This window comes from Periplaneta americana, chromosome 15, assembly GCF_040183065.1.
Source record: "Periplaneta americana isolate PAMFEO1 chromosome 15, P.americana_PAMFEO1_priV1, whole genome shotgun sequence".
In the NCBI taxonomy this organism is placed as follows: Eukaryota; Metazoa; Arthropoda; class Insecta; order Blattodea; family Blattidae; genus Periplaneta; species Periplaneta americana.
In genome coordinates, this window is record NC_091131.1 from 36087642 (window position 1) to 36101555 (window position 13914).

The 13914-nt window shown below is 35.7% G+C and overlaps 1 long non-coding RNA gene across 1 annotated transcript in view; it reads right to left on the reverse strand.

Moving 5' to 3' along the window:
• LOC138715628 (uncharacterized) overlaps positions 1-13557 on the reverse strand; it is a 157252-nt gene extending 143695 nt beyond the window's left edge. Inside the window, exon 1 of the long non-coding RNA XR_011336518.1 lies at positions 13228-13557. This is a non-coding gene — a long non-coding RNA (uncharacterized lncRNA). The remainder of the gene's footprint in view (positions 1-13227) is intronic.
• Positions 13558-13914: the final 357 nt, after the last annotated feature.

The window sequence follows — 13914 nt, forward strand, 5'->3', positions numbered from 1 at the left end:
TATGCTTAGAAATACATATTCTAAATTACATACATAATATTAGTTGTTGTATGCCTAATAGTTTTTATTTAATATTTTTAAAATACAAATTCAAATCAAAAGTTATAATTACAATCAATATTCTATACTTTTTTATGGTTTCGTATAGCATAGTCTATTCTTACTGAAACAAAATTGAGTCATAATTGTCCCTTCTGCACTTTAAATTATAACAGAAGCGAATAAAATGTAATGACAGGGCAGAGGCAGATATTGCAATTACATATTTCGTGACTTGAGCCTCAAATATGATATTTTCATCCTTGTTCGGAATGTGGTTTTACAGTTGATGTTCCGTCCATAGTAATTAGAAGGTACGTTCATAATTACACACAGAGAGCTACAGAGGGGCCGATCCTTCTTTCTACCTCACCCCTGACAGTTAACAGCGATATAAAGGGCTCAATTTTATCCCAAACGTCATCATTAATCAGCCGATCCATCTCTTTCCCCCAAAACGTGAGGGAACATGTGGATACGTTTTCAAAAGGCTGTCTGGTGAAATGTATGCAATGGAGGTGATACTCGCAGTCCTCTATAATTTGTATTTTGTTTCTAATTCTGAGACTCGCCGAGTGCGAAATATAGTAACTTGTTAATTTATTTGAATATAACATTAGCTATTATAAGCTTTAAAAAAAACAGTATTTATATTCTGATTTAATTCAGTTAAATAAACTGGAACTATGCGTGATAAAAAAGACTTCTGTGACAATTTACAAATAATTAAAGTGCCATGAATACTGTAGGGTTAGTTGTTCATAGGCTATATTGACGTGGCGTCATGTTTGTCACGTCCCACAGATACTTTCAGGGTACATTTGTATCTTGTTTGTGCGTCATGCTTGTCACGTCCCACAGATACTATCAGGGTACATTTGTATCTTGTTTGTGCGTCATGTTTGTCACGTCCCACAGATACTATCAGGGTACATTTGTATCTTGTTTGTGCGTCATGTTTGTCGCGTCCCACAGATACTATCAGGGTACATTTGTATCTTGTTTGTGCGTCATGCTTGTCACGTCCCACAGATACTATCAGGGTACATTTGTATCTTGTTTGTGCGTCATGTTTATCACGTCCCACAGATACTATCAGGGTACATTTGTATCTTGTTTGTGCGTCATGTTTGTCACGTCCCACAGATACTTTCAGGGTACATTTGTATCTTGTTTGTGCGTCATGCTTGTCACGTCCCACAGATACTATCAGGGTACATTTGTATCTTGTTTGTGCTTCATGTTTGTCACGTCCCACAGATACTATCAGGGTACATTTGTATCTTGTTTGTGCGTCATGCTTGTCACGTCCCACAGATACTATCAGGGTACATTTGTATCTTGTTTGTGCGTCATGCTTGTCACGTCCCACAGATACTATCAGGGTACATTTGTATCTTGTTTGTGCGTCATGTTTATCACGTCCCACAGATACTATCAGGGTACATTTGTATCTTGTTTGTGCGTCATGTTTGTCACGTCCCACAGATACTATCAGGGTACATTTGTATCTTGTTTGTGCGTCATGCTTGTCACGTCCCATAGATACTATCAGGGTACATTTGTATCTTGTTTGTGCGTCATGTTTGTCACGTCCCACAGATACTATCAGGGTACATTTGTATCTTGTTTGTGCGTCATGCTTGTCACGTCCCACAGATACTATCAGGGTACATTTGTATCTTGTTTGTGCGTCATGTTTGTCACGTCCACAGATACTATCAAGGTACATTTGTATCTTGTTTGTGCGTCATGTTTGTCACGTCCCACAGATACTATCAGGGTACATTTGTATCTTGTTTGTGCGTCATGCTTGTCACGTCCCACAGATACTTTCAGGGTACATTTGTATCTTGTTTGTGCGTCATGTTTGTCACGTCCCACAGATACTATCAGGGTACATTTGTATCTTGTTTGTGCGTCATGTTTATCACGTCCCACAGATACTATCAGGGTACATTTGTATCTTGTTTGTGCGTCATGCTTGTCACGTCCCACAGATACTATCAGGGTACATTTGTATCTTGTTTGTGCGTCATGCTTGTCACGTCCCACAGATACTATCAGGGTACATTTGTATCTTGTTTGTGCTTCATGTTTGTCACGTCCCACAGATACTATCAGGGTACATTTGTATCTTGTTTGTGCGTCATGCTTGTCACGTCCCACAGATACTATCAGGGTACATTTGTATCTTGTTTGTGCGTCATGCTTGTCACGTCCCACAGATACTATCAGGGTACATTTGTATCTTGTTTGTGCGTCATGCTTGTCACGTCCCACAGATACTATCAGGGTACATTTGTATCTTGTTTGTGCTTCATGTTTGTCACGTCCCACAGATACTATCAGGGTACATTTGTATCTTGTTTGTGCGTCATGCTTGTCACGTCCCACAGATACTATCAGGGTACATTTGTATCTTGTTTGTGCGTCATGCTTGTCACGTCCCACAGATACTATCAGGGTACATTTGTATCTTGTTTGTGCGTCATGTTTATCACGTCCCACAGATACTATCAGGGTACATTTGTATCTTGTTTGTGCGTCATGTTTGTCACGTCCCACAGATACTATCAGGGTACATTTGTATCTTGTTTGTGCGTCATGCTTGTCACGTCCCACAGATACTATCAGGGTACATTTGTATCTTGTTTGTGCGTCATGCTTGTCACGTCCCACAGATACTATCAGGGTACATTTGTATCTTGTTTGTGCGTCATGTTTGTCACGTCCCACAGATACTATCAGGGTACATTTGTATCTTGTTTGTGCGTCATGCTTGTCACGTCCCACAGATACTATCAGGGTACATTTGTATCTTGTTTGTGCGTCATGTTTGTCACGTCCACAGATACTATCAAGGTACATTTGTATCTTGTTTGTGCGTCATGGTTGTCACGTCCCACAGATACTATCAGAGTACATTTGTATCTTGTTTGTGCGTCATGCTTGTCACGTCCCACAGATACTATCAGGGTACATTTGTATCTTGTTTGTGCGTCATGTTTGTCACGTCCCACAGATACTATCAGGGTACATTTGTATCTTGTTTGTGCGTCATGTTTGTCACGTCCCACAGATACTATCAGGGTACATTTGTATCTTGTTTGTGCGTCATGCTTGTCACGTCCCACAGATACTATCAGGGTACATTTGTATCTTGTTTGTGCTTCATGTTTGTCACGTCCCACAGATACTATCAGGGTACATTTGTATCTTGTTTGTGCGTCATGCTTGTCACGTCCCACAGATACTATCAGGGTACATTTGTATCTTGTTTGTGCGTCATGCTTGTCACGTCCCACAGATACTATCAGGGTACGTTTGTATCTTGTTTGTGCGTCATGCTTGTCACGTCCCACAGATACTATCAGGGTACATTTGTATCTTGTTTGTGCTTCATGTTTGTCACGTCCCACAGATACTATCAGGGTACATTTGTATCTTGTTTGTGCGTCATGCTTGTCACGTCCCACAGATACTATCAGGGTACATTTGTATCTTGTTTGTGCGTCATGCTTGTCACGTCCCACAGATACTATCAGGGTACATTTGTATCTTGTTTGTGCGTCATGTTTATCACGTCCCACAGATACTATCAGGGTACATTTGTATCTTGTTTGTGCGTCATGTTTGTCACGTCCCACAGATACTATCAGGGTACATTTGTATCTTGTTTGTGCGTCATGCTTGTCACGTCCCACAGATACTATCAGGGTACATTTGTATCTTGTTTGTGCGTCATGCTTGTCACGTCCCACAGATACTATCAGGGTACATTTGTATCTTGTTTGTGCGTCATGTTTGTCACGTCCCACAGATACTATCAGGGTACATTTGTATCTTGTTTGTGCGTCATGCTTGTCACGTCCCACAGATACTATCAGGGTACATTTGTATCTTGTTTGTGCGTCATGTTTGTCACGTCCACAGATACTATCAAGGTACATTTGTATCTTGTTTGTGCGTCATGGTTGTCACGTCCCACAGATACTATCAGGGTACATTTGTATCTTGTTTGTGCGTCATGCTTGTCACGTCCCACAGATACTATCAGGGTACATTTGTATCTTGTTTGTGCGTCATGTTTGTCACGTCCCACAGATACTATCAGGGTACATTTGTATCTTGTTTGTGCGTCATGTTTGTCACGTCCCACAGATACTATCAGGGTACATTTGTATCTTGTTTGTGCGTCATGCTTGTCACGTCCCACAGATACTATCAGGGTACATTTGTATCTTGTTTGTGCGTCATGTTTGTCACGTCCCACAGATACTATCAGGGTACATTTGTATCTTGTTTGTGCGTCATGTTTGTCACGTTCCACAGATACTATCAGGGTACATTTGTATCTTGTTTGTGCGTCATGCTTGTCACGTCCCACAGATACTATCAGGGTACATTTGTATCTTGTTTGTGCGTCATGTTTGTCACGTCCCACAGATACTATCAGGGTACATTTGTATCTTGTTTGTGCTTCAGTTGACATTTTATTCATGATTCAAAACTAGATTGCTCAGACTGATCACAATGCATTTTAGTGACAAAGACTGATACTACTACCTCTGATTGAGATTATGGCTGATATGTACATCAATTATCAATCAGTAGGTCCCCCACGTTTTCTAGTGTTTATAAATGATCTTGCCCCCCTAATGAAAGATGTAGGTCATCCCATATTATTTGCAGATGACACAAGTATAGTAATTACAGCCAATAACTCCAATACATTCCAATCTTTAACAGGGGAAATTCTCTTCAAAATATGTGGCTGGTTCTCAGTCAATAAATTGGTATTAAATTGTAACAAAACTAACAGAATTCAATTTAAATCCTGTCCAAATTCAACGTCGCAAATTTCTAGCACAATAATTAACAACAGATCCCTATTAGAGACAACGACAACCAAATTTCTTCGCTTAAAAATCGATAATGTCTTAAATTGGAAAAATCATATTAAAATAATTACCCCCAAACTAAATTCGGCTTGTTTTGCTATTAGATCTATGCAAAAGATATTAAATATCAGTACCTTAAAAACAATATACTTTGCATACTTCCACTCGGTAATGAGTTTTGGAATAATATTCTGGGGAAATTCAACAGATAGTAACAGTATATTTCTATTACAAAAAAAGAGTAATTAGAATAATAGTAGGTGCCAAATCTAGGGAATCTTGTAGGACTATTTTCAAAAAACTACAAATAATGCCCATGGCTTGTCAGTATATCTTTTCATTAATAGTCTTCCTCTTATGTAATCGTGAAAACTTCGTAACTAATTCAACAGTTCATAGCATAAATACACGTCAAAAAATGACTTTGATACTCTATCGGCAAGTCTATCGTGCTATCAAAAACGAGTGCGTTATATGGCAGTAAAAATTTTTAATAGCCTCCCTGTCGATATAAAAAATGAAACTCAAAACATAAGATTATTTAGGGCCAAATTAAAGAAGTGCCTAATTCCTCACGCCTTCTATTCTGTAGGTGAATTCATGACATTCAATAACACTTCATGAAATTGATACTACAACTTTGTGTTGTACTAGTAGACTATATTGTAAATCTCATCTGTGTATATATGTATATATATATATATATATATTTCATCTAGTCTGTGAATATAAATTAAGACTTTATAATAGTACTAAGTTTTTTGACTTGTTCCATATTCTAGTTGTAAAGCAATGTATGAATACCATGGAATGTTAATAAATACAATGCAATACAATACATCTTATTTGGCGATATGTGTCAGAGGAAGAACAATTGTTTGTATGCATCTGAAGTCTGATTAGTGGAATATGTAGCTAATCGGCGATGTATGCATTGGAGGGGGAAAGAAACTGGCCACTCTACCCCATTATCTCCTGCCTCATGAGTGATGCCTTATTGGTGTTACTTATGCGGTTCAAACCTGTCTTTGGACAGTTGACTAAACAACAGTAACTCTACCTTAAAAAAAAAGCAGGTTTATTCTTTTGATAGATTGTGCCTTTCTGCTTCCAATAACATTTCTCTCTGATTCTAGGGGTTTATGGTGTATTTATTTTCCCGTTTCCCTTAAATTGACAAAGTATCCTATAGGATACAACAGGTTAATAGGCTATATGCTATAATTTTAATAGAATAGAAAGAAATTGGTAGGAAAATTAAAATTCCACAATACTATACATATTGTACAACATATAAAATATGGACATTGTTATAGTTGTTTTCTTTGCAGACCGACAAGGCTTAATAAACTAGTGTGAGAAATGAAGTTGTACCAATTTAAGGGTTAAGTATTCAAATGGCTACTAAGATTTATTTTAAATCATCCGTCCTCGAGCGAGGTTGACCGCTGGGATCCGGAATTAACAAACATAAAAGATAAAGGGAAATGAAACGAGCAAAATAATTATTCGATTTGTACATTAAAACAAAAATGTACGTGTTAACATATAGGTGATAGTGTAGAATTTGAAGAGAAGCCTACAGAATTTCCTTTACAATCTTCTGAACCTCATAAAAGGGAATTTGAAAGGATTTAAGGATATTACATGTAAATTTTGGTAAACAACCCCTCGCTCCAAATAGTAAGCCTGTAACATCCCAGTTGTAAATGAAATGTCATATTTTACACTGAGGTATGGAAGACAAGGTACATACTCGTATTTAGCTCGCTTGTCATCATTTATCTGCAGTCCTTGATTTGTGTCTCGTTCAAAGCAAATCGTAGGGTCTAAGACCATCGCTTTCTGGGTTCTTCTATTGACGGAAATTATATCGACTCTTCTATGAGAATCATCCTCACACACACAATGAATCTCCTCATGTACTCCCCATCCTCTGTTTCTTAGCAGGTTGGCAATTGCTGTACGGGCACGATGATGTCTGTTGTTACGCAGTAGCTCTCCCTTCTTACAGAACCCCAGTACGTGGTCAAGTGTTTCAGTCTCGCTGCAGCCGGGATGGCGACAACGGGTAGTACTGAAGGTTCTGCCAGGGACAGATCTCACTGCGGTGACGTTGCAAGACATCTTGATGGCTACAGTCTTTAATATAGACATACTGATGCATATGAAAAATATTAATGGTCGTAATGTTAAGTGGAATGTTAGAATTGCATGTAACCAAAGCCTAGGAACTTTACTTCGTTATTCGTATAAAAATAGATAGACCTTCATTAGTTTGGTGTCAATCTGCAACCCATTCATTAGCATACAGTTTTAACACTTCCTTGAAAAACGAGTAGGCAATAATACTTGCACTAAAGCTGAACTTAAATTTGTGGTTGTGTGAACACTAATTAGATTATTGCATCTTGATTTAAGGTCAGAGCTAACTGATGATTTTTTTTCAGTGTCAGCTAACTAAACTTAGTTTAGCATAAAGCTAAATAATTCTTTGTTATTTAGTCAACTGTCCTAAGACAGGTTTGAACCTCATAAGTGACACCAATAAGACATCACTCATGACGCAACTAAGCAAGGAAATGATGGAATAGGGTGACCAGTTCCTTTCCCCCTCCATTTTATATGTCAGTGACTAGTAACATATTACACTATTCAGACTTAAGATATTATTACAAAAACAGCCCTTGTCAAAATTTCTATTTTTCAGGAGAACAATAGAAAATAAAAGGAACAACACATTTCACTGTTTTCATACAATATTTGTTATTTTTTTATTATGGCTATTGCACGTTTTTGGAGTCTATAAACATTTCAAATAGTAACAAATGTGTCCTCAATTCAATTTCATTAAAAATTAGGGCTTTTATTTTTGTAATAATGTCTTCAATTGTTCTTTCTTTGATACATAGGACTATCGTAGGCCTACTGTCAGATAGTAGAGGTACATATCAGCCAGAACCTCAGGGGTTTAAAATAATTATTTATAAAAGTAAATAAGCGTAAACACCGTTCCTCCAAATAAAAATGTCAGTGAAGTTTAATTAATGTAATAGCATGTATAGAAACGTCTGTATTAATATTTAACATAATATAATAATGCGCTTAATGCAATAAAAAATTCTTGTATAAGTTGAACTGTATATTTTGTTTAGATCTGGAATTTTTGGGACACTAAAAATGTATGTTCAGTCACGAAAAAAAATTTGCTTATTAAATAGGCCTACAGTAGGCACTTAAAATAGTAAAATAGGCTCTCAAAATTTTATTTTTATATTTTATTTTTATTTTTTCTAATAAACAAAGGTTAACAATAAAAAATAAGTCCACACCTGTGGAGTAACGGTTAGCGCGTCTGGCCGCGAAACCAGGTGGCCCGGGTTCGATTCCCGATCGGGACAAATTACCTGGTTGATTTATTTACCGGGGTTTTCCCTCAATCCAATATGAGCAAATGCTGGGTAACTTTCGGTGGTGGACCCCGGATTCATTTCACCGGCAGTATCACCTTCATCTCATTCATTCGGTAAATAACCTGAGATGTTGATAAAGCGTCGTAAAATAACCTACTAAAATAAAAATAAAAAGTAACACTTTCATTCATAATTTTCCTTGCATTATATGATAACAGTCATTTCCCCCAAATTGTCCACTGTTGAGCTGTGTTTTTTGTCAGTCAATATCAGCCAATAACAGAGGGAGGGACGTAGCTAAACTATCTTAATTGGTTTTTTTATTTCAATTTAAACAGGGATGTGTTCGCTTTTTCGATTCCTGACTAGTTTCATACTTCTCAGCACTGGCAAACAATAATTTTTCTTCAACACACTGTCCCACTTACAGTATCTTATACCTCGACTTCCCTCTCACATTTTAAATTTTATTTTCAGCTCCCTGTACCACTGAGCGTTGATGTTCAAGGAATTTTCCTCTCTCCTCCAGCTTGGTGATACAGGTTGGTAGGACTGAAAAATTGGCTTGACAGTTTCATGTTTATTGTTGATCTGTAAGATACTAATCTTAACAAAATGAAAAGTTTAAAAGAAAACCGTTCATAGTTTAAAATATTGATTATTGATTTTAATTATTAGGTTACATAAGTTAGTAAAAACGCGAAAGACTGTGCATTGTTGAGTTGTGTCTTTTTTTCTTGTAATTACTAGTGAACACTTCTAGAATTGAAGGGTGTTTTGGAAAAACAACCATAGTCCAAGAAAATAAATTTTCGGGAGATAAAAAAAAATGGATAAATCGCAATATAGCGAACGCCAGTAGGGGACGTTATCCCCACCCACATGAAATGTGCATTCGACACAACACTAGCCTATCACGTAGAGTGTGTGGTGAGCTAGTAGGGGAAAAGTGGAAGGGGCCGAGGGCGGAGCTTTGGCGTTCGCTATATTGCGATTTGCCCCGAAAAAAACTACCCGGCATGGGTGTTGTTGACACTTCAAGTATGAAATTCATCACGCCAGTTCTTAATTAAGGTGTTGTAGAAACTTGAGAAAACTGAAGTACATTTATAACTTAAATTTCCTCATAAAAATACATGTCTAAATGTAGGTAACTGTGGACAGTGGTTGTTTTAAGAAAAAAAAAAATACTCCGTTGTGGCTGAAGTGTGCCACTCTCCTTTAATCTTTCTTTTTTTTTGCTATATTATATCCTTTTTCTTCCATACGTTGCTCAAGTTTCTTCCATGGGATTACTTCTGCATCTAAAGATACATAACTAATACAACAATTTACGTGCTAAAGTATTTTTATCTGAGGTGGCTTTTGCTGCGTACATAAGAAGCAGTAGGCCTACTTTCAATCTATTACAGTCTAAAATTGTATGGGTAAATGTTTCCAGGTGATATGAATGGGATATTTGTGAATATTACCATCGTCCCGGACAGTGGCTGTTTGTTTTCACATAAAAAGTCTTTGGACTACGGTTGTTTTATGAAAACCACTGAAAATGGGCAAATCGCAATATAGCGAACGTAGAAGCTCCGCCCACTACCCCTTCCACCTTTCCTCTACTAGCTCACCAGACACTCTACGTGATAGGCGAGTGTTGTGTCGAATGCACATTTCATGTGGGTGGGGATAACTTCCCCTACTGCCGTTCGCTATATTGCGATTTATCCCTGAAAATTTCCACTCCTATAAATAGATTTCGGATTTTAGGTAAAAACATTATTTTAATCCTTGAAAGATAAGTTCATAAAAACTTGCAAGTTCACGTTTCATATAAAACTATGAATAAAATTGGTATTTTAATAGCACCTAAAAATGCCTATTTTGATGACACAGCCTATGTTGACCTATTAAGTAAGTTTTATCTCTAAAAGGTCAGAACACCCATTCTTATTTGGAAAATTTGTATTTTAAATTCCGAATGTGTTCCTGATTCTGTTGGAAATAAAGTACGGGATAAATTGGAGCAAGTTCTGCAGAGAAATGTAGGTCTGAAGACCTGCGTACTGCTTCAGATATCCTAACACGGATTTACAATGCAACATTCCTGTCCAACTAGTGTCAACATTGAAATACGCTCCTGTTACTTCAGTGGATGTGGAGCGTTCAGTTTGAGCATACAAATTTGTGTTGAGTGACAGACGACATGCTTTTTAATTGAAAATTTAGAAAAAGTATTAGTAATTTATATAAGTTAATTATTGACATTAACAGACAAGGCTTGGTAAAAATTGATTCCTATATTTGACTTGTTTGTGTACTGAATTTATGTCTAAAACTTATTTTTCACATTTAATTGTTTAGTTTATGTATAACTAGTTAGATATTTGTTGTTCTTGTACTTTTAGTTGTAGTAGTGGTAACGGTGTATAAGCATTTAAAATTATTAAATTCTAGAAGTGAATTTCTGATGATTGGAACAACTTTTTAAAGGAAACATTATTTTTTGTTAGATCCTATTTTCAATTCTTTAGAGACTATTTCCTACACTTCTAAGCCCATTTTAGACACCTAAAATTACATTTTAACGACCTAGAAATCCGTACCCTACCTAGGCTATAACATAGGACTACAGTTCTTTTTCTCTAACAACTAATTCAATAGATGGCCTCTACAATACGCTAACCACATGCTTAATATCTTAAATATGTATTTTTTTAACCATAAGAAAACTCTTCAGTGTTTTTAATATTTGGAAATATACACTTTATTCACTGCAAACATGAAATAGGCACTAAAGGCTCAAACAGTCATTTTAGGACACTATAAAACTCACTAACTTTTACGGTTTCCCATGAAAGGTGGACATATTTAAAACTTTTGAATTATTACTTAAGGGGAGAGGATGGTATTTTTTGGTGAAAAATGAGTAAATTAAAAAAAAATCTTTAAAATACTCTGTGATATGTGTGGAATTCATAGCATAACATTTTGTGGGTATTTGTGCCGGTAAATTAAATTTTCAAAAAAAAAAAAATTTTTTCTTTAAAATAGGCCTACCTTTTGATATGTGTGGAATGCATTCCATAACATTTTGTGGGTATTTGTGCCCTTATCTGATGTTGAGACGTCATTTTTAAACTTCCTGCGCTATGGATTTTTAAATCACACTCCTGCTTTTATCGGTTTCCAGTAACTTAATTTTTTTTTTTTGCTACATTGCCAGACAAAAATGGATATAATTTCTGAACTATTAAAGATACACGCATGAAATTTAGAACACACATTCTTTAGACTATTAGAAAACTTTTCTCTGTAACAGAATTTTGTTAATTGATTTCATTTTAAAAATACGTCCGTTTGTTTGCAAGAAAGTAAATCAGAAAATTGTTATTAAATTTTAATTGTTTATTTTACAAACGTAGGGACTAATATTAAAATTCTGTTACAGACAGTTTGTAGAACATGCTTTTGCAACTACATTGCAAAAAACTGTTTGAATCTATCTTTAAAAACGGTTTAGATATATCTGTTTTAGTACAATCCTGTATTGGGTACATTTTTTTCAAATTTGGGCCCCCAAATATATATATATATTTTTTTTTTTTCAAAATATTTTTATTTGGTTGAGCTGCCACATCTTTGAGCTCTCTACATACAAAAAATTAATATTTTACACCAAATAGGCTAGGAAAAAAGTTAAAAAAAAATAACATCCTCTCCCCTTAAGAAACACACAATCCCATAAAGTTTGAATGGATACTGGAGATCCCTGGTTTTATTAAAAAGTAGTATTTATACTGTATTCTCAGATTAAACAGTAAAACAAGTTATGTATGTTTTAGCACAAAGTTTAAGACCTGTAGCACACTGTATGTTTTGGATGGGTGTCCTTAAACGTTCTGGCGAGACTGTAGCTACCCTAAATAACTTATCCAAATTTGCTTGAGTTCTTTCTATATTTTCCGTTTCTTTCTGTTTTCATAACACAATTTTAGACTTTTCCAACCTTTCCGAATTAGACCTACATTTGTGGATCATAGTCTGTAATTTGTTTCCAAGTCTCCCTCTTTTAATTTTATTGGTGTCGGCAGAAAATTTTTTAATTCTCTATAACAGATTATCGTTTCAATCATCATCTCTTTTGCCATAAACTTTCTGCACTAACTCTCGCCATGTTATGTTTCTCCATAATTATCTGTTTGGTTATGAATCTTACAAACAAGACATTTGAATATCGAATAACTCGCTAAAGATACGATTTTTCGTAATATTTCGCTCTGTCGTCACTTTTAATTCTGTGATATTGTATCATCATTAGGCCTAAACAAAGTTCACATAACCTAAAATCAATGTTGAACAACATAAATAAAGGTAGAATCCAATTAATTTTCCGACCTTCGATCAGAAGTGAACTTCAGTTAGCAACCTTACGCAACCGGATCTAATTTGATGAAAAAGTTAACTACATTTCATACAATATACTATACTTTACGTAATATTTGAAAACATTTAATAAGAAGCAGTATGATTTAACGTAATTTATTAGAATTTTTGTTACGTGTAGAGAATATCAACTCATATTGGTTGCTATAACAACTTAGATTTAATTACACGCAGTCTTCTTTATCTTACACAGTCAATACCACGTAGAACGCTCTGCGCATGCGTCGAAGAGTTTAAAAACAAATAAGAATGTGAAGAGTGGCCACGTGCTCGTGCAAAAATGCTGTAAGTCCAACATATATGACGTCGATTTGTTTAATTATTTAAAAGACTATATATCAATAAGAAATACATAATTCATTGTTAATTATTTTAGCATAGGGTGATATAAATCTTGTAAAAATTCTAGTAAACATATCTTTAGAATATTTTACCTTAAAATTGGCGCCCGAAGACCTTGACAGGCTTTCGGAAGGATGGGGAACACCTGGAGATTTTGAATTTTCTTCCTTCGTAGAATAATTTCTCACGAAGTGGTGGTCGCCATTTTGTCTTTGGTGCCTCTTAGTTCGGTCGATCTCAGTGTTGAGGGCTGAGGGAAGGGCAAGGGGGTGTGCTTAGATGGGGCAGGGAGGGAGAGAAGACAGTAAAAGGGGACTAATAAAGAGTGGAAGGAAGGAAGGCAGGAAGGAAGCGATGAAGAGCGGGACGAAGAAACATGAATCGATTTTTGCATCTTGCTTGTTCTGAACTGTTGGTGGCAGACATCTTTATAATGTAAGAAGCTCTGGAAATCACACCTGAAATTAAAGGGAGAGCTTGTTAATTAATGTTCATAAAATTAGAGACGAAGCGTAAATTATTATAAAAATCTGTAATAGGTAGGTAAGCCTATACAAAATTTATCTTGTTTATAGAAATAAGAGAAAGAAAGAAGGAAAGAAAGAAAGAATGAATGAATGAATGAATGAATGAATGAATGAATGAATGAATGAATGAATGAATGAATGAATGAATGAATGAATGAATGAATGGATTGATTGATTGATTGATTGATTGATTGATTGATTGATTAATTAATTAATTAATTAATTAATTAATTAATCTAAATTCAAGAGACA